This window comes from Piliocolobus tephrosceles, chromosome 10 (genome assembly GCF_002776525.5).
Source record: "Piliocolobus tephrosceles isolate RC106 chromosome 10, ASM277652v3, whole genome shotgun sequence".
Classification (NCBI taxonomy): Eukaryota; Metazoa; Chordata; class Mammalia; order Primates; family Cercopithecidae; genus Piliocolobus; species Piliocolobus tephrosceles.
In genome coordinates, this window is record NC_045443.1 from 86250936 (window position 1) to 86274565 (window position 23630).

The window sequence follows — 23630 nt, forward strand, 5'->3', positions numbered from 1 at the left end:
TAGATGACTCTGTGTGTGTGTGTGTGTGTGTGTGTGTGTGTACAGAAAGAGAAAGAAGGTACTGCAAGTATTATGATCTATCCCATGTGCTAAGCACAGAAAGTACCTTATGCAAAAGTACCATAAGGCATTAGGAGCTTTCACTATGCAACTGCAAGGAAAAGCACCACAGAAAGTACTGTGCCTGGCACATAGGACAGGTCATAAAATGATATAAATAAGTGATAGCTATTTTCCCATAGTAGGTAGGTAGCATTAACAGGACTCATCACAAAGAGTGCAATGTGGCCTTAGCATAGTGGATTTTCTGCCCCTCAGCCTCTTCTAGGAATTCTTCTCTGACTCTCTCTAGGACCAGATCTAAGCAGGAAGGGCTGGAAATCTATGTTCTTTTCCCAATTTCCTTAAACACCCTTGCTCCCTTGTCTGTCCTGCTCTACTTAGTTGTTTTGTTCTTGCCCTATCCAAAATCATTTTTCAAATCTTTCTACTCCTTAATGCCTGCTACTCAGCCTGCTCCAGTCAATTCCGCCCCCTCATCACACCCCACATCTCTCTGCTCAGTCCCGCTCAATACCGTTATTTGCATTGCCCAACAGCTACCTCGTTGCTGAAGCTTTCTCTCCTCCCCTTTGTTCAGCCAATTATTATTCATCTTAAAAAACGAGTTTAACTAAATGCAATGTGGTTTCCTGAATTGGATCCTGGAGCAGGAAAAAAGGACATTGATGGGAAAACTGGAGAAATCTCAATAAAGTAATATACCAACATTAGCTGTAATTCTGACAAATGTATCATGGTAATGTAAGATCTTAACATTAGGAGAAAACTAGGTGAGAGGTATACTGGAACACTAAGAATTATCTTTGCAACTTTTCTGTAAAACTGAAGTTACTCCAAAATAGAAATGTTATTTTAAAAATGTACACCCCGGCCGGTCGCAGTGACTCAGGCCGGTAATCCCAGCACTTTGGGAGGCCAAAGTGGGAGGATCACCTGAGGCTGGAAGTTCAAGACCAGCCTGACCAACATGGAGAAACCCTGTCTCTACTAAAATTACAAAATTACCCAGGTGTGGTGGCACACACCTGTACTCAGGAGACTGGGGCAGGAGAATCGCTTGAACCCGGGAGGCAGAGGTTGCGGTGAGCTGAGATCAGGCCATTGCACTCCAGCCTGGGCAACAAAAGTGAAACTCCATCTCAAAAAAAAAAAAAAGAAAAAGAAAAAGTGCACCCTATCCTTTCTTGAAGACTTCCTTGTCTATAACAACTTTTTTGCCCCGACTCCTTTCCTTGCATACATTGCTTAACTACCCTGTGCTTTAGTTTCTTCATCTGTAAAACAGAAACGGGCATAAACCATAATTAAAAGAGGGTCCAGGCAGAGGTATAGGTTGGTGCAAATGTAACTGTGGTTTAAGACCGTGAATTTTAAATCATTATAACTAGGCTGAAATATATCTTTCGTAGTCAAAATAGAAACCACTGCAATCAACACATTTTTGCCAACGAGAAATAAGTGTGTTTATTCCTGTAGCATAAAAATCCATGCTTCAGGATTCAACGAACTCTTGGAAAGCATTTTCTGCATCCTGCTGGTTGTGGAAGTGCTTTCCCTGCAAAAAGCTATTGAGATGCTTGAAGAAGTGGTAGTTAGTTGGCAAGAGGTCGGGTTACTGTGGTGGATGAGGCAAAATTTTGTAGCTCAATTTGTTTAACTTTTGAAACGTTGGTTGTGCAACATGTGGTCTTTGCCATGGAGAAGAAATGGACCCTTTCTGCTGACCAATGCTGGCTGCAGAGCGTTGCAGTTTTTGGTGCATCTCATCAGTTTGCTAAGCATACTTCCCAGATGTAATGGTTTCGCCGGTATTCAGAAAGCCATAGTGGATCAGACCAGCAACAGACTGCCAACAGTGACCATGACCTTTTTTTGGTGCAAGTTTGGCTTTGGGAAGAGCTTTGGAGCTTCCTCTTGGTGTAACCACGGAGATGGTTGTTGCCGGTTGTCATATAAAATCCACTTTTCATTGCATGTCACAATCTGATTGAGAAATGGTTTGTTGTTGTCGCACAGCATAAGAGAATATGACACTTCAAAAAGATGGCTTTTTTGATTTTTCACTCAGCTCCTGAGGCACCCACTTATTGAGCTTTTTTATCTTTCCAATTTGCTTCAAACACCAAATGACTATAGAATGGTCTGCGTTGAGTTCTTTGGCAACTTCTGTAGTTGTAAAAAAAAATCAGCTTCCACGATTGCTCTCAATTGGTCGTTGTCAGCTTCCGATGGCTGACCACTATGCTCCTCATCTTCAAGGCTCTTGTCTCCTTGGCAAAACTTCTTGAACCACCAATGCACTGTGCTTTCATTAGCGGTTCCTGGGTCAAACGTGCTGTTGATGTTGCGAGTTGTGTTGCTGCGTTATGGCCCATTTTGAACTCAAATAAGAAAATCGCTCAAATTTACTTTTAAGTCTAACATCATTTCCATAGTCTAAAATAAACCTAAAATAAACACCAAGTAATAAGTCGTTAGCAAAAAGAAATAGAGTGAGAAGTGCCCATTAATATGATGTATAACATAACCACATTTAGTTAAGAAAGTATTCCAGTATCAAACGGAAAATTCCAACAATGCAAACACCGCAATTACTTTTGCCCTCACCTAATATTATACTGTAATGTGTATGTGTGTGTCTGTGTGTGTGTGTATGCGTGTGTGTGTCTATGTGGGTAGAGTAACCTAGGGAGCTACTAAATAGCAGAGTTGGAATGTGCACTTAGGCTGCCTACTTTGAGTCTTTCCTCTTAATCACTAATTTCTATCACCTATGGAAACATTATGTAACTTATGTTGTAGGCATTTGTATGCCATCCATGGAAAACAGCCATAAGGGCAAACAACTGGAGTCATCTCTGAGCTGTGGTATTATCAGTAATGTTCATTGTTTTCTTTTCCTTTTCCTTGTTTTACTAATGTTCTACACCAAACATATTCCTTGTGATGAGGAGCAAATCATTATACACAGCAAACTCATTACAATGGTTGCCTCTGAAGACAGAGTGGCAGAAATGGGACTCAAGGTAAGAGTTGAAGAGGATTCTCACTATTCTTAAAAATAAAAGGTAAATCCCGACCATCCTGACTAACACGGTGAAACCCAGTCTCTACTAAAAATATTTAAAAAATTAGCCACGCTTACTGGCGGGGGCCTGTAGTCCCAGCTACTGGGAGGCTGAGGCAGGAGAATGGTGTGAACCTGGGAGGCGGAGCTTGTGGTGAGCCCAGATCGAGCCACTGCACTCCAGCCTGGGCGACAGAGTGAGACTCCGTCTCAAAATAAATAAATAAATATATAAAATAAAATAAAAGCAAATCCCTTGTAATGCCAAAAGGTGTTACCTCTAACCTGTGGACTAGCAGAATTAGAGGACATAAGTAAAAAACAGGATTTTGGGTGTCATCCATTTATATTATTTAATTTTTTTAAAAATAAAGTAAAGATAGTCTAAGTGCTAATTATTAATACAGTGAATGATTTTAGTACCGGTTTGGAAACATCACATTATTAAAAACAAAACAAAAAAATTATCTCAGTGCCTGTGTGTTGCTGATAGGCTTCACAAACATTTTTTCTGCCTAATGGGTTATTTGGTTATGCCAAAATTGCTTCTTCTACACATGTTCCAGCTATAAGAGGGTAGCTTTCTATGTGAGAATATGTCTTTATCGGGTTTCCCAATTGCTAAAGCATATGGTGTGCAATAAAAGGCAACATGAAATAACTGTATTACAATATCTCTTTAGGAGTAAAATCTTGAAGTTACCCAAAACCTTTCAAAAACTTTATGTAAGAAAGTGCTATGTATGAAAATCACCTAGATATTCTGTGAGCTCCTCCAGAATTAAATCTGCCTTATATTGACTCCAAGAGAAGTGTCTATAGTCACTTGCCCTTCAGTATGAAGTAATAGGTTATATTGAGGGATGTTATAGGAAGCAACTCAGCACTGCCAGTATTGTAAGGATATTTTTGAGAGTGTTTATTATTATAAGCCATATGCAGACCTAGAGGAGAAGTTCTACTCTGACTTTTTACTAGAGTATTTCCTGAACAACAGTTTTATTTTTCACCTTATGAACACTATGAATTCTGTACTTGGTTGTGCATTCTTTTCTTGTCTGACTGTTAAAAAAAATTTTAGGGTCAAATGTATGGCCTAAAAAAATAATTAGAAGAATATCTGCATGACAATAACACTGGCAAAAACATCTTAAACAGGACACAGAAAGCACTAGACTTAAAAGAAAAGATTGATAAATTGGACCTCATTAAAATTAAACTTTCTGTTTGTCAGAAGATAATATTATGATAATGGAAAGACAAGCCATAATTGGAAGAAGATATTTCTAAGATATACATCTAACAAGCAACCCAAGTTAAACTGAACCAAAGACTCAAAAAAATTTCACAAAAGAAAGTATCAAAATGGCCACTAAACATGTGAAGGCATACTCATCATTAGTTATCAGAGAAATGTGAATTAAAAGCACAATAAGATACCACGACCCACCCATGAAAATGGCTAACATTAAGATTGGAAACACAAAGTCATGATGAAGATATGGGCAATGGGAACTCTTTTATATTGCTGATTGAAGTATAAATCAGTATAACAACTTCAGAAAATTACTTGGCAAGACCTACTAAACTAAAATATTATGCAACAATTCCACTCCTGGGAATATACCCAACAAAAACAAGTGGTTTTATTCACATGTACATGTACAAAAATATTCATAATAGCTTGATTTGTAATAGGCCAAAACTTGAAACAACCAAATGTTCAACAGTAGTAGAATGTATAAATTAATTGTCATATGTTCATATAACAAAATTCTAAACAAAAATGAGAGAAAAGTGAATCTCAAAGACATTCTGTTGAGCAAAAGCAATCAGATACAAACTGCATAATGCCATTTATATGAAGGTCAAAAATAAGCAAAACACACACATGATAAAAGTCAGAATAGTGGTTACCTTTAGAGGAAAAATAAAGATGACATCAGGCTGATGAGAATGTTTTATAATTTGATCGGGGTGGTTATACACACATTTATGTGAGAAAAGTCATTGAGCTGTACATTTAAGATTTGTGCACTTATGTAACCTATGCTGCTTTATATTAAAAAAAGAAATAATGCATGGTTTGTCTCTTGGGGCATTTATGTGGCTACATGACATGTGTTTGATATAATGACCTAATATTCTAGCTCCATTATGCCTTATTTTCCTTTTCATCTTCTCTCTTACTTATTTTTAATTATTTTATCTTGCTATTATTTGCATAATAGCATCCTCCTGAGCCATCTCAAGTCCTAGTTAGAACAGTTTATAAGTAAGTACAAATATATCTGAATAAAACTTCAGGTGTTTCTAAATTGGACATCAGAAGACTTTGAATGACAAGACTTAGATTTTCTTTTTCTTTCTGACTACACTTACTAAGAGTAAAATTTATGGAGAAATTACTTAAGATAATATCTACTTGACATGGTTGTTAAAGGAATTGAAAGAGCATAGCTAAAAGTATTTTTCAAATTGGACAGTGACATAAAAATTACATTTAAAAACATCTAATATTAATCTAGGAACACAATCTCCAATTAAACAATCAAACTTTAAAAAATTATATTTTTCAGAGGAAAAAAAAACTGTTTCAAGTCTATAATTTCTGTCTTTCCTAAGATTATTTGTAATTGTTTTAAAACATACTTGGTATCCATGTTCAACTTCTGTCCAAGTAAACACCAACATGAGTTTATATGCTTGAGAAATGTCTGTTTATATGCTTGAGAAAGGATTAACTTGTGTGAAGCTATCAAAGGAGAGGATCTGTTTGCCCATCAAAAATTATTCCAGTCATGCAAAATATTTTGTTATTGAGACATAAATCTATAATATACTAAGAATCAAGTTAAGTATGTAAATTAAATTCAGTAAAATAAAATATAAGTTAGCCACTGTTTAGATTGGAAAATTAAAGACAGAGTAATCACTTGGGCTCAGAGTTTGAGGTTCCAGTGAGCTATAATCATGCCACTGTATTCCAGCCGTGCAACAGAGTGAGACTCTGTATCAAAGAAAGAAAGAGAAAGAGTGAAATAAATGTTAAGAGGTGTTTTCATCTCTCCTTGTGCAGATAAGAAGTTTGTGGAAACACAATAGGGGCTATCAGACCTTCCCAAAGGAGTTTCTGAATACAAATGTTCTGACTTTTATGTATAAGGATATCAGCTATACCAGGTGATTCTCTCAAGTTTCCTTCTAATTTAACACATTCCTCAACACATTCCAAGTAGCTTCTGACCTGAGATATCCCATTAAGATTATTCTTATCAAGATAACGTGGGATTCTCTTGTTGCTAGATCCAACAAACATGTTGTAGTTTTAACTCATCTCACCACTGAATATTAGACTCTCTCTTCGTTCCCCCCCACTCCCCGAAACAGAGTCTTGCTCTGTTGCCCAGGCTGGAGTGCAACAGCACAATCTTGGCCTCCACCTCCTGTGTTCAAGCAATTCTCCTGCCTCAGCCTCACAAGTAGCTGGGACTACAGGCATGTGCCATCATGCCTGGCTAATTTTTTGTATTTTTGATAGAGATGGAGTTTCACCATGTTGACCAGGCTGGTCTCAAACTCCTGACCTCGTGATCCGCCCACCTCGGCCCCCAAAAGTGCTGGGATTAGAGGCATGAGCCACTGTGCCCAGCCTACTCTCTCTTCTTGAAAATCTTCCTTTCCTTCATATCTGTGACGTCACCCTCTCTTGGTTTTCCTCCTATCTTTAGAAGCTACTTCTTAGTGTCTTTTGTGAACTCTACTTATGCCCATCTTTTAAAATTTGGTGGTGCTTAGATTCTCCTCTGTGTCACCTTTATCTGTCTCCCTAGGCAATACCATTCAGTCCTCTGAATGCAAACACCATTTGATAATGACTATCAAACCTCTAACTTCAGCCATGATCTCACTCCTGAGCTCAAAATTTATGTAACTCTCTACTGGACATCCCCATGCAGGTTTCCTGTAGAGGCTTCAAAATCAGTTTTACGTAGAGTTTATCATCTCTTTCCCTAACCTGTCCCTGTGTGACTGATTTCAGTGAGCACTTTATCACCCATAAAGTTGCTAACACTGAGAATTCTCTGTCAACAATTTCTTTGACACAACAACAAGTCCTGTCAAATTTATTTGTCAACTAGCTCTGCAATTCATTCATTCTATCTTACTTCTTTCGGCTACATAATTCTTGTCTACAATCAATTCTACTCAAAACAAAAAAACCTGATTATTATTCCTTGCTTAATATCCTTTATCACTGCTAAAGACTTACATTCCATAATGACCATTAATGACTGCCATCATGGTTCTTGAAGAGTTATTTTCCAGAAAAGTTTTTCTTATCAGTATAACAATTTTTTATAACACATTAAATAAATACACTATAAACAATAATATTTAGACATTAAAGTTTCAGGCAAAGACTTGACAGAGAAAGAAAAATTTGATGTGAAAGTAGTATTTGAATGACATCTTGTTTCTCACTTATAGAAATTTGTTTTCGTTGTTCAAGTGATATGTAGTCTTTCTTATGCAAAACTTGTTTGTGTACATTGATTTGAGGTGGAACACATAATAACATTTTTCATTAGAAATGATGGAAATGGGCAGACCCGGAGCAGCACGTGGACTCTCAGGCGCCATGCAGTCGCCGGCCTCCTGGCGTCCCCCAGCCCGGCCCAGGCCCAGACCCTTACCCGGGCTCCGCGGCCGGCAGAGTTGGCCCTGCTCTGAGGCCGCCGGAGCCTGCGTACTGGCATCGATGCAACCTGCACACCCCACCACGCCAGTTCGAACCTCCGTGGCCTCAACCAGATTCGGAATGTCAAAAAACAGAGTGTCTATTTGATGAATTTGAGGAAATCAGGAACTTTGGGCCACTTAGGCTCTCTAGATGACACCACCTATGAAAGACTAGCAGAGGAAACGCTGGACTCTTTAGCAGAGTTTTTTGAAGACCTTGCAGACAAGCCATACACCTTTGAGGACTATGATGTTTCCTTTGGGAGTGGTGTCTTAACTGTTAAACGGGGTGGAGATCTAGGAACCTACGTGATCAACAAGCAGACGCCAAACAAGCAAATCTGGTTATCTTCTCCATCCAGATGTTATATGGAGTTGCTGGAGTATGAGAAGAGCTTCTTCATCCGGATAGCTTTCAAGGTGAAGCAGCAGCTCATGCCTGTAATCCCAGCACTTTGGTAGGCCGAGGCAGATGGTTCACTTCAGGTCAGGAGTTTGAGACCAGCCTGGCCAACATAGTGAAACCTCGTCTCTACTAAATACACAAAAATTAGCTGGGCATGGTGGCGCACACCTGTAATCCTAGCTACTCAGGAAGCTGAGGCAGGAGAATCACTTGAGCCTGTAAGGTGGAGGTTGGAGTGAGCCAAGATCGTGCCACTGCACTCCAGCAAGACTCTGCCTCAAAAAAAAAAAAAAAAAAAGGTGAACCTCTGCATCCCCCAGATCTCTTCAGAGATATGTATTGTTCTCCTTTTTCCAACTACATAACTCTGTGAGCCTGGGTTTTCTTCATCTACTCCACTGAAAACAACATATTGCAACAGATGGAATGAAGAGACAAGTAGAAGAATCCAGCTGTTTTCTATTAAGCCAAACATTACAGTTGTCAACTGAAGAATTCTGAGATTAATAAATTTGCAAAGAAGAGCTTTATTTCTCCTAAAAGATTGCTGCCTGCAGGGTGGTCATTCTGAAAGACTGAGAAATGTAGTCCCTGGCCAGAAGCCAAAAACAGACACTGAGGGTCAGAAGAATAAGATGGGCATTTATGTTGAATAGGATGGCCAAATATATGCATTCAATAAACTATAGGAGGAGTCATGAATAGTCACGAAAGGAGAAACATGCACATGCTCAGTTGAGCTTCATGCCTCTCCATGGGATGCATGTGCAAAAATTGGCAGCATTAGCATGATCAGAGGGTGGAGTTTTCTGTCCTCTGACATCAAAAGGTGAAACAGAGGACACAGAGACCCTCACTGTGCATCCTCTGTAAACTGGCCAGAACCACTCCATTGTGGGCAGTCTATAATCAGGAAGGAATGCTGGTTAGTTGTGCAGAAACTGCAAAAGGAAGGGGCAGTGTCAGACCATTGTTTGATATCAGCAGATATCATCAGATATCATCCTTCCAAAGGGCTGATTTCTGTTTAACCTGTAGGAAGGAAATTCTAATGGTGTTTAGCAATGGAGAGGGTATAACAACACATCATGGCAGGAACTCAGTTTTCGAGGTTTCTCTGGGGTTCCCTTGGCCAAGAGGTGGTGCATCCATTTAGTCAGCTGGATGACTTAGGATTTCATTTTTATTTCTCAGAGTTTTATAAAACTCTAAAATAATTATTTGACAGCCAGATGGGAGAGGGTCCCTGGAGAAACTCTAACCAGCCTGCCCACTGGGGTGGAGCCTCGTGAGTTTGCAGCAGGGAAGAGCCTGGCACCTCCTTTTCCTATGTGAACCTGGGATTCGCGCAGCCTGGTGGGAAGCACTCTGGCAGGGGACTCTGGCCTTGCAGAGGATCCCTGTTCCCCCTAACCCTTTATTTCCCCTTTTCACTTAATAAAACCCTACTTTACTCACCCTTTAAACCATCTGCAAGCCTAAATTTTTGTGGCTGTGGGATGGACAAGAGCCTTATCTTTAGCTGAACTAAGGAAAAGTCCTGCAATGATTTCATTCTTCCCACCAAATATGTTTTGTTTCAAAAATATAGTTATCATAAATATGTCATTAACATTGTTAAATCAAATTTAGCCTAAAACCGCCTCCTTACACAGTTTAAGCTTGACCTGAAGGTTATTCTGTACTTAGTGAATTGTAACCTACCTAGATGTGTAAACAAGACTGTGACCTACTCTTGTGACAATCATTGGATTTTGGCCAATCAAAAGAGGTCAACTCTTGACACTGCTTTCAAATAAGGCAAATATGGAGCTGTAACCAATCTGGCTGTTTCTATACCTCACTTCTGTTTTCTGTATGCCACTTTTCTTTCTCTGTCCATAAATCTTCTTCCACCACATGACTATGCTGGAGTCTCTGAGCCTACTCCGGCTGAGGAGGCTGCCCAGTTCTCAAACTGTTCAGTTAAACTCTGTTAAATTAAAAGAAAGAAAGAAAGAGGCCGGGCGCGGTGGCTCAAGCCTGTAATCCCAGCACTTTGGGAGGCCGAGACGGGCGGATCACGAGGTCAGGAGATCGAGACCATCCCGGCTAACACGGTGAAACCCCGTCTCTACTAAAAAATACAAAAAAAAAAAAAAAAACTAGCCGGGCGAGGTGGCGGGCGCCTGTGGTCCCAGCTACTCGGGAGGCTGAGGCAGGAGAATGGCATAAACCCGGGAGGCGGAGCTTGCAGTGAGCTGAGATCGGGCCACTGCACTCCAGCTTGGGCGACAGAGCAAGACTCCGTCTCAAAAAAAAAAAAAAAAAAAAAGAAAGGAAGGAAGGAAGGAAGGAAGGAAGGAAGGAAGGAAGTTAGTTAGTTAGTTTTTGGCCAGGCACAGTGGCTCCCCCCTGTAATCCCAGCATTTTGGGAGGCCAAGGTGGGCGGATCACCTGAGGTCAGGAGTTCCAGACCAGCCTGACCAACGTGGAGAAACCCTGTTTCTACTAAAAATACAAAATTAGCTGGGTATGGTGGTGTGTGCCTGTAATCCCAGCCACTCAGGAGGCTGAGGCAGGATAATTGCTTGAACCCAGGAGGTGGAGGTTGTGGTGAGTTGAGATGCTGAGATCGTGCCATTGCTCTCCAGCCTGGGCAACAAGAGCAAAACTCTGTCTCAAAAAAAAAAAAAAAAAAAAAAAGAAAGAAAGAAAAAAGAAAAAGAAAAGAAAGAAAGAAATAATGGAAGTTTTCTCTTAATAAATGACTTTTCACTTAGAAGCAGGATTTGTAAGAACAAATGAAAGTCATTGAGAGTAAATTGTATTCTCATTGCTTTCAGGATAAATTCTAAGCTTTTTAACATCACTTGAAAGATATACGGCCTGACTTCTGCTTCATCTGACACCAATCCCCATTTCACATTTTACCTTCCAGTCATATGGAGCTACAGAAATCTTGCACCAACTCAGGAGCTGTTTCTTAAAAGCACAGGGGCTGGCAGAAGTAAGGTTGGCATGATTGAGTTCTCACATATGATAGAGTTTTCAGGGAAAACATTAAATATATATGAAATCTGTATACCACTGCAAAGAGGTATTTTAGAAAGCATCTACTTCCAGAACAAACTGGATCAACAAGTGACTATTCTTCTGAATCCTCTTCTTGAACTCTTCCTGAAAAATTATGGTGGTATTATGAGCTAGCAAGGCAGAATATTTTAAATATTTTGTTATACCAACTACTTTCATTTAAAGTTTACACATCAACCCTTATTAGTTTTAAATTGAAGTGGGTTACTCATAAATATTGATTTTATGGATCGGTGTCATTCACCCTGTATTTTGCTGCTTAAAAAACTCTTCTTAGCCTCAATGTTGTTGTTGTTTTTTTAAATTTTACCAATATTAGCCTTAATATATTTGAATGGGTACAGTAGCTAAAACCTTTCTCAAAGTATCCTCTCAAATGAAATGTTAGTTGGGCTGTAATGAGAACATCTCTCTGGTTGCTTTGCAAAAAATGGATGCTAGCATACAAAAGTGGAAACAGACTACTGTGGAAGTTGTTAGAATACTCCAAGGTAGTAGCTTGCCAGGGATGCTGGCAAGGAGATGGAGAGACATAGAATACAAAGGTTTTAAAATAAGCAACAAAAATGGGGAAGACTAGAAAAAGAAAGGTCAGCATGAGGGAGGTAAGGAATCAAAAGATTTGTCTTGGACATATACATTTTATTTGCTACTAAACACGCAAGTGGAGATTTTTAAGCAGTCAGTTGAAAATTTGGAGCAGAAGATGTAAATTTAGAAGTCATTTCTATGTAGCCACGAAACTAGATCCCAAGGGAAAGAGTGCAGCTAGCCCAAAATGATTTCATATTCAAACCATCAAAGGAATTAAAATGAATAGAAATGGACTCAATGGTGGATCAAATATCAAAAGAAGATGGCATAATACAGGACTCTATTCCAGACTTCCTCTTCTCCAACTTACTCTTGAAGGATTTGCACACTACTTCAAGTCTTTTTTAGAATGAAGTGGGCATTAAATAAATAACAAATAATTTCTTACAGAATGTGTGCCTTCTTACCATGTCAAACAGGAAGTTAAACATTCTTCTATCTACTGATCACATAATATCAGTCTGGCTTTCTGGAAGTGCCCTTAAATAGCATGTTAACCTGAGCTTATTACCAAGTTCAAGACCATTTCACCAAAACCAAAAGTGTTTGGCATGTTTGTGACATGCAGAGGGATAATTATAAATAAATCCATTTCACAGGAACCCCATTTACTTGTAGTTCAGTATATTGTGCAGCTAACCCAAGTTTTAGAGCTATAGAAATGTTGTTCTCCTCAAAAAAATATTCTAGAAGAACTATATCAAAAGCAGTTAAATAGCAGAAGCTAACTTCTGCCTTTACATCCTCTTTAGAAGCCACACATCTCTTGATACTCTGGGGACAGAGCTCTTATTCAAGATTTGCAACACAATCTCTTGGGAATTTTATTTTTAAAATATTCACACCCAAGCCTCACTCTTGGGGATTCAAATTTGGGAGGTATGTGAAGAGTATTCTGAAGAAATTCTTCATGTAATTTTGCTGCTGATTCCTGGTTAGGAATTTCTGCTCGATGGCAAGGACCTCTGAGGTTTTAAGAGAGTGAGCATTTGAGACCCAGAAAGGATTTGGGGAAGTTTCTTTGCCTTGCTTGTGCCACTTGATTGGCTGTAATCCACCTGTGAATGTTACCGTTTAATTTGAGTAATAACTCAAGCCAGGGTCTTTAATTTTTGTAACAAAATAGATAAATTTGTCAAATATGTGTCTAGCATTTTATTGAAAGCAGATAGATCTCCTCTAGCTCACAATAACAATAACGATAACGATATTTTAGGCAAATATGATGACTGTCATATTCATTGCTGTCTCGCATTGTTCAAAATCTATATTAGTCAATAAATACAAAACAGGGACTGTAATGCATATGTGATATTCTCACCAATCAATCTAAGTTTCTCTTCCCAAACTATCAGAAAGTCAAATTTATAAACTGTTTCACCTTTGATTACTTTTGCTTCCTATAGAATGCCTTCAGACAATGTAAATTTTAAACACTAAGCCCTCAAGTTTTATGAAGGTTTATAAAAGAAGTAACTTTAGCCAATAAAATCCATTGAGGATACTATCTGCATGATAAATTTCACCTCACAGGGAAAATGTAGCTAATATAAATTGATATGCCTCATTTCGTTTATAAAGAGAATTATCACTACCAAGAACTATTCTACAGTAAGTTTTATGTGCCACTGTAGTAACCATCCTTAATCAAGGCTTTCTGGTTCAAGCATCTTTCCAAATCACTTCATTTTTTAATCTTTGTTTTAATGATGCCATGGTGCCTATAGCTTTTATTATAAGTTACTTCAAATTCTTTTTGGAAAGTGGATTGATTATTAATAATAAAATCTATCCTGGATTCACTCTCTCATAAAATAAATATTTATTTATTTCTAGTTATTGAGAGAACACCTCCAACAAGTGTAGTGTGAAGGTTTTCTAAGTTAAATAATCCAAAAACCTTCTGCTTTAAAACAACAACAACAAAATAAAACTTAGTACAACATATCCTGCCATGACAGGGTTTCTTTCAGGAAGTTTACATTGTGGTCAAGGATTACGTCTGCTCCTTTAGCATTTGGAATAGAACTTCGTGAGCTCCTCTTCCTCTTCCTACAACATCACCATTACTGATATTTAAGCACTTCCTATGTGCCAGGGACTGTACCAGGAGCTTTGCCTGCAAGCTTATCTAATCCTCACAACAAAGTTGAACCTGGTCTTCATAATGTACCTATTTTAGATGAGGAATCTGAAACTTGAAAAAGATTAAATATCTTGCCTTCAATACATGGTTTTAAATAAACGCATAAACTTGTGCAGCTAGAGATACAATTATTAGACTTACCCCTGACTGAGAGTAGGAGAAACAATGTATGGAAACGTTTCTTCTCTAGATTCTGGGATAAAGTCTCCTCTGCTGCTCTCAGGAACTTGGACTTTCCTGATCTCACTGGAAACCAGAAAAATGGCTTTGCTTTTGCCCTTTTGCAACAGGCAAACGGTTGAACCTAACACATTATATGGCTACCTTTCTTTAATCTGAGCTTTGACTTTTTCTATTTACCTGTGTTACTTATGTTTAAAATCTAAATAAAGGCTTAGACAGTGGTAGATCCACTGACCAAAGGATCAGGTAGATACAGTTGACTGTCCCAAGGCCCTTAGGTTCTAAGTGGCAAGGGATCATAGGAAGCATTCACTCAGCTGACAAACTGACCACGCAATGTCCCCCAAATGGGCCTCTCACAGCACTTTTTTCTGTTACTGCATACAGAGAGGTAGCCATTGTTTACTTACCATGAGGCATAGTTTTTACTATAGCCTTGAGGATGATATGTGATAGAGCATTTGACTCATATTTTTGACTATGATGTTCCAAGATTAATTAATAGAATAGTTTATTGATCCAATATGTTTTATATGGAATTTACCAGCTTGGAAATCAGGAAACCTGGTATACAATGCTGGTACTTATTCTAGTGATGTCTGATCCAGGTAAGTCATTTAAGTGCTCTGAGCCCCAGCTTCTTAACTGTGCATGAGATAATTTTGTTAGATTGTTTTGAAGGTCTCTCCCAACTCTGAAAATCAATGAAGTTACCAATCTCTATGATTGACTGTATCAAGCTACTCTTTACTGAGCTAAATTTTTACTTCATGTAATCTTCTCCAATCCGGAAGAAAATAATTCAAAGTCAACAGGCAAAAGTAAGAAAGTACGTTTTTACAGCAGAAGGATAAATTTAAGCATAATATATTCCCACATGCTTCATCCAGTCATTCATGAGAGTTTTCTTTCATTGTTACTCATTTCCCTAATCGACTTTAAATTTGAGCATCTGATACATGGAGATGAGGTCAAAATAATCATTGATGAATTTCCTTTAAAAGATGTAAAAGCTGCTTCCTATTGTATGAGGAATTCCTATTCCTGAATGAGGTCATTTTTTCCTATTCCTATAGGAATTCCTATTCCTGAATGAGGTCATTTTTTCTAAGTTACCAGATTCTAACACACTGCATTTATTTATCTAAGATTTGTAATTATAGACTTCTCTCTGAACCTATAAATATTTAACCTAATATTTCCTTACAGATGTTTAAGAAAAACAAATCTTTCCTTTCTCTAATTCCTCAATTCAGTGAATCATCTCTGTGCTGAGAAATTTCATCAGCACTTGCTTCCAAAGCCAGGGAAATCTTTGTTCCTAAAAAAGAAAAAAAAAAAATCTGAATCTCAATTTACAATGTTTGTTACTTTCCCTTCCCCACCAAAAGTAATTTTCTACTATTATTCCTATTTATCATATTATTATCCTTTATTTTAATTCAATTTGCACACAACCATGCTTATTCTATGTTTTATGTTAACTTTTCTAGAGACATCCCTGCCTGCAGTTTTTTCCTTATTCCAAAAATGGCAATAAGCCAAGCCCCACTTTCTTCTAACTTAATTTTTCCAGACATCTTAATGGCTATGCCAATTTCCTGTCATTGTTCTCCTATAGGATTTCCTTAGTCCCCTCCTGATGCCTTTGGCGGGTACACATTTATACTGAAATTGACAAAGGTAGGGAAAAGTCATCAACACTGTTCAGAGGAGAAGAGACTGATTCATTATGACGTAACTAAGTTGAAAAGCACAGCTAATGGACTATTTTGGTAGCACGACTTGAGATACAGAAGCCTTTCAGTCCCTGGAAACGGTTGCCTCTAAATGGCACTCCCAAGGTCAGGAAGGAAACATGACATCACTGAGGAGCAGCTGCCTCTGAGGTAGTGAAAAGGAGCTTCAAGAAGCTCCTGTGATTAAAGGCACATTAATCATGACCATCCAGTTGGCTAAAAGATAAGAAAAATACAAGGATTTAAGGGCAAATTTAGAAAAACTCCAAGCATAAAAGAGTTTGAGTTTTGTTTTCATATTCAATGATCCCTTAACCTTAGCAGAATGTTTCTTAATAAGTGTTATTGTTTTTTCATTCTGTAAAGAAAATAAGTGATATCATTTTCTTCTCACCTGTGAGTTCAAGAGCAGTCCAGTTTCTCCCTATAGAGTCCAGAGTGAAAATTTAGACACTTATTTCACATTTATCTGTGTGGATTTGGACAGGACAAAGGAGATATTGAACATGAACATTTTGAAACACAACATTTTTAAAAAGTATATCATCACTAAAGAACCTCCACGTAGGATTTAAGGAATCCAAAGAACCCAATGTTGAAACATGCTTGAAAACTATTACTTTTCCTAATTGTTAAGAGCTTTATTCAATGCCAAAGCAGACAAAGTTTTACTATCAGTCCCATTCCTTATAACAATCTAGCTCTTTATTTTTGTTTAGAAGCTATACTGAGCAGCAATATGTTGTCAAATTAATGAATATTATCAACAATAATAATATGTAAGTTAAATATTAATATATATGTTTATGAATATGGTTAACTTTAGACTTGTTTAAAATTGCATCTCTTTAGTGGAATATCTTAGTTTACTATTGCTCTGTTGCAAATTAACACAAACTTAGTAGCTTGAAACAACACAAGCTTATTCTCTTACATCCCAGAGATCTGAAATCTAGAATCCAGTGTCAGCAGGGCTACAGTCCTTCTGGAGACTTCAGGGAAGAAGTTATTTTCTTGCCTTCTTTGCTCTCTAAAGGCTATCTTCATTTCTTGGCTCCTGGTCCTTTGACTCTGTCCTTACATATCTTACTACTTTATTTGATCTCCTACCCCTCTCTTATGAAGTTTGTAAGTATATCAGATGCACCGAGATGATTCAGGACAGTCTCTCAATCTCAAAATCTTCAATTTAATCCATCTGCAAAGTTCCTTTTGTCATATAAGGTAAGATTTATAAGTATAGGGAATTAGAATGTGAACATCTTTGGAGGACCATTTTCAGCCTAGCACACTATACTTTACAATACTCAACAATATACTTAACAGCATACTTTACAAATGTTAGTGGAAGACGGCAGTCAAAAGTCATTAAAAGATATTTATAAGTAGAAGTCAAACAAAGGTTCTACATGGTAACAACATTCTAAAAGTGGAAATACTGGGAATTAATTACATATGTGACAGAAAAACACTGCAGCAGTGAAACGTGAGTCCATCAACTTAAGAAGGATAAAATGGCAAAGGAATGTTAAATATAATTAATCTGATCTGGGATTAGATTGGAAATTATGGAACTTGCAATTGCAAGCTTTGAGTGAATAAACATAGATTTTGTTTGTTAAAGTTTTAAAGAAAAAATGTACATCAAAAGATCAAGGAATGAACAAATTATGATATACCTATACAAAGGAATATTATTCAGCCATAAAAAAGAATGAAATACAAGCTAAAATACAAACAAACCTTGAAAATATTATGCTAAGTCAAAGATGCCAGACACAAAGGGTCAAATTCTGTACCATTTCTTTTATACGAAATATCCAGAATAGGAAAATTCATAGAGACAAAAAACATGTTAGTGGTTGCCAGAGGATTGACAGAATCGAGAGTATGGAGGGATTACTTACCCTTTTCTCATTTAGAAAAAAGTGCAGCAGCAATCGCTGCCAGCACAATACTCTAAGGGCAAACGGGAAAAGGGTAATGGATACCGAAATTATTTTAAAAGTTTTGAAACTAGAGCGATGTTATAGTTATATAACATTGTGAATGCACTAAATGCTACTAAATTGTACACTTTAAGATGTATAACTGTACATTATATGAATTCCGTCTCAATAGAAAAAGAGTTCTAAAGAAATCTCAGCATGACAATGTTCTTAACAGTACTGTGTATATAATCAGTTCAATAGTAGGTTCTAGAAAGATCAGGATAAGTATAAAAATTAATATCAAAAAGTGGTTTTTGAGATTAAAACCCTGGATCAGGTAATGAGTGACCTCTGCTTTAATTTCAACTAACCACAAATTAGCCATGTGACTCTAGGAAAAATCACAACATGTCTCTACCCATTTAGCCATAGATAAAACAAATTGAATAAATCAGATAATGTCTAACATTAAACTTCAAAATTCTATTATTCTTTTGCACCTTCTGTTCACACTCAGCTAGTTTCTTTGGAATACAAAAAGAAAAGAAGAAAATTTCAGTCTCTGAAATTTACATTTCAGTGTAAAAACAAAATATGTTGTTTTTGATTTATTTGAGTATATAACTTATGAACAAATTTGTTTAAGATTATCAATAAATAAAGAGAGAGACAGATAGACAGACACATAAAAGCCCCCGTCCACATACACACAAAGAGAGAGAGAAAAAGCGAGGGAGAGAAAGAGAGGAAGTATGTATACCTACCAATGGTTATATCTAGATGGTGAAATTATAACATTTTTGTTGCTATCTTTACCCTCTAATTGTTTTTTAAAAGAATATGTATTATTTGTATTGCAGAAAAAATACAAATCTTGTTCAATTTGTCTCCATATTTCAATGTTGAACTATGTCTAAACCTGTAATTATTAGGAATTCACAATAATCTGAATGCACACTAATCTTTTCAGGAACAAAATAAATAATTTAACTTAAAGGAATAGTTCAACAAAAGTAGAAGTTTGTATACATGAAGATATTCACTGCAGCATTGTATTTATAGCATTTCCACATTGAAAGTTACCTCAGGATCTCAAAAGAAAAGAGTGTTTTAATACAAAATCTAATATCTTTAAAGATTATAAAGTTTTAAACATGGAAGAAGGAGTTTGTGTATTCCCGTTGTTCAGCTTTCCTCATTCCCTCAAGTCCCTTTGCTCTATGCCAAGCCTTGGTATATTAGATTGGCATGAAAGGGGGCATCCTACTCTGTGTTGTCTACAAAGGGGGCAACATATTAAGCACAACGTTTTAACCATGGCTATGCCATATGATTCAGAACACCATGTCTACTTCTTCCCTGCTACATGAGATCAAATACCACCTTCGCTAGAAAACAGGATGCCATTAGTATTCAAAAATGTTTTGAACAGTTTTACTTGAATCAAAGAACCACTGAAAAGATAAAGTTTTGGAGCTGCATGAACCGATTCACCCCACTTTATAGATAAGGATAAGAAATATAGAAAGGAAAAAAATCATTTTGCCTAAGGTTACTCATTTGGTGTGAAAACTGGGGGTTTAGTCCAGCTCCAGACCCAGGCCATAACTCTCTTTACCATGCCACCAGAACTTAGTTCTTTATTAGATGGCATAAAATTCAAAACAAGACAAAACAGGGCAATCACTTGAAAAAAGATCAATGCCAACAGTTGCATGGCTTAAGTAACTGTTAAGAATGTTATTGTTATGTTTGTTAAATGGCCAAATATGGTTCAGCATGAAGACACAATTAAGCTTATGAATTGGGAAATAAAATAAACTTCTTGATTTGATTTCAAAGTTTTCTGCTGCAATCACTCTAAATTTTCAGAGATTAGAGTTATTGCATTCTAAACTCTGTTAAGATGTGTGCCAAGTCAACTTCCATGTGTCTCCATGGTGTGTGACCATCACTGCTTGATATTTATATATATTTATATATATATATTGATATTTATATATATATATGGGGTTGCTCCTGTCCTTTCTTCATCAGTCTACAGAAAGTTCCTTCAAAAAATAACCTCAAATTCATCTTCTGAGTCAGTGGTCATCCTTAAAACAGAATATCCAGGGGATTTCATATTCCTTGTCCATTCTCTGGAGCCGTGATATTCATAAGTAGGTCATCAAGAGCAAACAGGTGGTTAGGAAACATTGTAATGAACATAAGAGCAGGCAATTAACAGAAGAGACAACTCTCCCCTAAATCAAAGTATTTGGCTATTAAAGAATTTGCTGGTGTGTCTTTAACTTTATAGGCATGTACTTGAATGTACAGAATCTGACCAGAGGAAGGGTCTCTGGGCATATCAAAGGAAAGGTCTCTGGGCATATCTATGGTAGCAATGACACTGATACTCTGTACATGTGTTTCCACAGTACCCAGTTGGCAAAGTGAAACCAAATTTTCATAATTATTTTGTTCAAAGCCCAAATCGGATGCTGCCAATAAATACATTTAGCAAATATATATTTGGCCTTATATTGGTGCTTTTAGGAAATAATTCCTTGTTTGACCACAGATTCTTGGCTCAAAGAAAATTTTATGTGTGCTGTTATTGAAAATTCACTGTAATCCATTGTTTTCCTAAAAGTTCATGACCCTGTGACACAAAACAGGTCATTGAAATTGAACCAGTTTCACTAAAGAATCTATGCTCTCTCATTTTTGTTAAAATCTACTCAAACATGTATCATTTCCTGCTTTTTCTTATGCATTTGCCCTGCTTCAGACATCTTGAAGTGTTGGTCAACTGTTTTCTGAAAAACAACAATCATTAGAGTTTGACTATTTCATAAGTGATGAGGAAAACATAGTTTCTACATAAACTATTTGAACCTAAAGTTGTTCCAAATGATATAACTCTAAAATTCTAGAGTTCTGGCAAATGTCTTCCCAATTCTATGAAAAGGAATTGGGGAGGTGGGGGACACATGTATATTTAATCCAGTTTTGCAACACTCTGCACCAATTCCCAGTTCAGCAAAATGTCCAGCATTCTTGACTCTATTAAAACTCTTGCAGTTAACTTCTATATGCGTCAATGGGGTGTGACCATCACTGTTTGACATTTATTGGGGTGGAACGCTTAGGTACAAAGATTCAGTATTATTTGTATTGCCCAACCTGAAATTATTTTTTAAATAAGGCAAAATTATAATTTCTTTATAATTTTTACGGTGTAAAGAATTTATTCAAATTTGACTCCTTGTTTTGCGGACATATAAGCACAGATTCACAATTTTCCAAGGATGCCACATAAAACTAATAATGCATTCAGCCATCCAGCCATTGTTCAATACAAATTAAGCATTTACAACAAATGAGGAACAGTGCTAGGCTTTTAGAATACCATGACAAATGAGACATAGTCTCTGCCTTCAGTGAGATTATATTTTAGAAGGAAGGTAGCCAGTAAATTGACACATCCCATACAGTAGAACAAGCTATTATGATATGATAGACAAGTGTTATGTACATGGTAATTACTATGAACTAAGGTCATACATAGAAAGGTACCTGACTCTGTCCTAGCCAATCCAGAAAGGATTCCTGTGGGAAATGACATGTAAGCTGGAACTTTAGGATGTGTAGGAGTTACAAGGAACAAGGGTCTCTGTGGGTGTGTGCATGAATGTGTAAGTGTATCTGTAGAAGGAAGCTTTTCTGAAACAGAAAGTAATTCGGTAGGTTGGAGCATAGACTGGCTTGTGGTAGTGTGTATGGGATAGGGTGAAGGTTAGAAATTGAAACTCTGAACCAGGAGTTGAGTAATAAAATTCTTTCTACTCTATGCCAAGAAATTTGAACATTATTATGGGGGCAATAGGAAAGTGAAAGTTTGTTTGTTTGTTTGTTTGTTTGTTTGTTTGTTTGTTTGTTTTGAGATGGAGTTTCCCTCTTGTTGCCCAGGCTGGAGTGGAACGGTGCTATCTCGGCTCACTTGCCTCCTGGGTTCAAGCGATTCTCCGACCTCAGCCTCCGAGAAGCTGGGATTACAGGCACGTACCACCATGCCCAGCTAATTTTTCATTTTTAGTAGAGATAGGGTTTCGCCATGTCGGCCAAGATATTCTCGAACTCTTGACCTCAGGTGATGCACTAACCTCTGCCTCCCAAAGTGCTGGGATTACAGGCGTGAGCCACGACGCCCAGCCAGAAAGTGAAAGCTTTTAAGCCCTCGAAGGATGGAGGCTGGTGAGGGAGGTGAGCACCTCTCTCAAAGATGAGTTACAGAAAGATGATTCTCCAGCTACAGAGAGGAGGCTGGATTAAAGGGAGACATGAGATATGCCACAAAGCTGACAAGTACTAAGTACCACCAAATATTAGTTCTCAGGTTGCTCCTCGGTGTCCCAAAACACATCGCTGGTGTAGCAAGAATATTTTCAGGTCATGTAGAACTCCAAGGAGTGCCATTGCCTTTCTACTCCTGATAGGATCACTGTATCATAGAAACAAAGTATGGCTACCAGTACAAAGAGGCTTATGGAGTCTGACAAGTTCATAGCCTGTAACTATTTCTCTACATAAAAAACATAAAGGGTGATACAAAATACAAGGGGACATCCTTGGAGGGTAAACTTTATGGAAATTAGATTATTAATATTAAAAAAATTATATATAGTCTAGTACAGAAAAAAATAAAATGACTAGACCTAAATACATTTTTGGTAAAATAAAAATAATCTAATTGAATTTCATCAGAAAGATATATTCTTACAAATGCATTGTATCATTAGTACTCCAAAAATATCCTTTTCAGGTAGGTATTATTATTATTTCCACATTACATATAGTGAAACTGAGTTTTAATAAGCTGAAATGGGTTGTCCAAAATGTTTCATGTTAATAAAATTAACAACAAAGATGGCCTAGAGTTAGATCATTCCATTCACCACAACCAACTGCTTACTCGGTGCCAGACACTGTAAAAGGCACTGAAGATGCAAGATATATAAGATGTGGACCATTGCCCTTATTTGCTTTGGATTTCCTCCCATGTTTGCAGGATTTTCTCTCTGCTTTGCTCAAGCTGAGAAGGGCAGTTCTAGACCCTAGAATATCACAAAAGACCACTACATTTCCACATAGATAGGTGGTCCCTGGTTGCTTCACTCTTCACTTGACTATGAGTCCCCAATGTGCTACGGGACTTGGGATGGGGCAGATTCACTCACATGTTAATCCCCTCCAATCCACAGCTTCTGGAAAAAAAAAAATTCTAAAGTCTATTTCTGGAGATTGTTATTACACTATCTGAATTGTGAGGCTTTGTATGAGGTAAAAGGTGGCAATTAAAATTTGTTAGGTGCATCTTACGTTGCTTGTCACTGATCTAGACTCTATACTCTGAAAACAGAGTGTAAACCTTATTATTTATCTTAGAGTCTACTCTCCAAAAAATTAAAAGAAAAGAAAACATTTCCATTCAGGGTTACTTTCAATGTGCACTGATTCACATGCAAATTGGATATATGATCATGGGAACGATTTTATATATTCCTGAAGTAAAAAGCATATTATGGTCCCAACACTGTTCCTAGAAAAGACAATCATGTAGTGATAAAAAAAAGTCTTTTTAAAATTCACTCATACAAATTAAAAGCGATGAGATATAGCTATCAATTTTAAAGAA

General features: G+C 37.2%; 1 pseudogene across 1 annotated transcript in view; it reads left to right on the plus strand.

Moving 5' to 3' along the window:
* The window catches only part of LOC111545201, a 72757-nt pseudogene that overhangs the window by 393 nt on the left and 48734 nt on the right, over positions 1–23630 (plus strand). The window contains exon 2 of the transcript XR_002732371.1: positions 7723–8293. The product of XR_002732371.1 is annotated as a frataxin, mitochondrial-like (transcript). The remainder of the gene's footprint in view (positions 1–7722; positions 8294–23630) is intronic.